This window comes from Schistocerca nitens, chromosome 5, assembly GCF_023898315.1.
Source record: "Schistocerca nitens isolate TAMUIC-IGC-003100 chromosome 5, iqSchNite1.1, whole genome shotgun sequence".
In the NCBI taxonomy this organism is placed as follows: domain Eukaryota; kingdom Metazoa; phylum Arthropoda; class Insecta; order Orthoptera; family Acrididae; genus Schistocerca; species Schistocerca nitens.
In genome coordinates, this window is record NC_064618.1 from 788,103,760 (window position 1) to 788,105,079 (window position 1,320).

The 1,320-nt window shown below is 45.5% G+C and overlaps 1 pseudogene; it reads right to left on the reverse strand.

Moving 5' to 3' along the window:
- Nucleotides 1-401: 401 nt before the first annotated feature.
- On the reverse strand, nt 402-519 carry LOC126261298 (5S ribosomal RNA; annotated as a pseudogene).
- Between the last annotated feature and the right edge of the window lie 801 nt (nt 520-1,320).

Sequence of the window (1,320 nt, forward strand, 5' to 3'; positions counted from 1 at the left end):
CTGAAGGCTGGAATTCGTCAGATGAGGTCTAGGTGAACTGAGCTTCCTGCACAACTAGAATCATTTAAAGAACAAAGAATTTTTACTTGAACACTCTTGACCTGTTTACACCTTCCGCGTATGAATTACGAAAAAAAACACTTTTATTGCTAATATAGGTTACTCCGTGATTAATGAATTGTTATTTATACTTAATGGTACCACTTCGTCTTCAGGCCACGAGTGGCCTACCGGGACCATCCGACCGCCGTGTCATCCTCAGTGGAGAATGCGGATAGGAGGGGCGTGGGGACACCTCACCGCTCTCCCGGTCGTTATGATGCTATTCTTGACCGAAGCCGCTACTATTCGGTCGAGTAGCTCCTCAATTGGCATCACGAGGCTGAGGGCACCTCGGAAAATGGCAACAGCGCATGGCGTCCAGGATGGTCAACCATCCAAGTGCCGACCACGCCCAACAGCGCTTTACGTCGGTGATCTCACGGGAACCGGTGTAACCACTGCGGCAAGGCCGTTGCCCTTATACTTAATGGTAGGACAAAATTATTATAAGGTAAGAGACTTTTCTTAGGATTGTACTGCACATCTTCTGTTTGAATCTCTACCTTTGCGACATGGAAGGATTTCGTTTTTGTTACATATCTTCTAAAGCATTTTGAGAATGTTTACGCTCTTTCACCCATACTGTACAGTGATGCTGATCAAGACGAAATTGTGGCAAATACTGAGCAGCGCTAATTTTGCTACCCTGTAGAGTTACGTTATCGTCCAACAGTAATGCTCCCTATAGCGGAGTGAACACATAACTGAAGCTGAGGTGTGCTCCTATATAATACACGGACAGTTGAGCAGCTCTTTCGTCCTCTCTATCATGCATCGGTATGCCTAAATATGGAGCGGAGTGGATAACGAAATGAGAAAGGAGAAAAAAAACGTATTTTTTATCCACCGTGCTCTAAGCGGTTGACGTTCTTACCACTTCTCTTCGATGTTGTTGTTGTGGTCTTCAGTCCTGAGACTGGTTTGATGCAGCTCTCCATGCTACTCTATCCTGTGCAAGCTTCTTCATCTCCCAGTACCTACTGCAACCTACATCCTTCTGAATCTGCTTAGTGTATTCATCTTTTGGTCTCCCTCTACGATTTTTACCCTCCACGCTGCCCTCCAATACTAAATTGGTGATCCCCTGATGCCTCAGAACATGTCCTACCAACCGGTCCCGTCTTCTGGTCAAGTTGTGGCAAGTTGTGCCACAAACTTCTCTTCTCCCCAATCCTATTCAGTACTTCCTCATTAGTTATGTGATCTACCCATCTAATA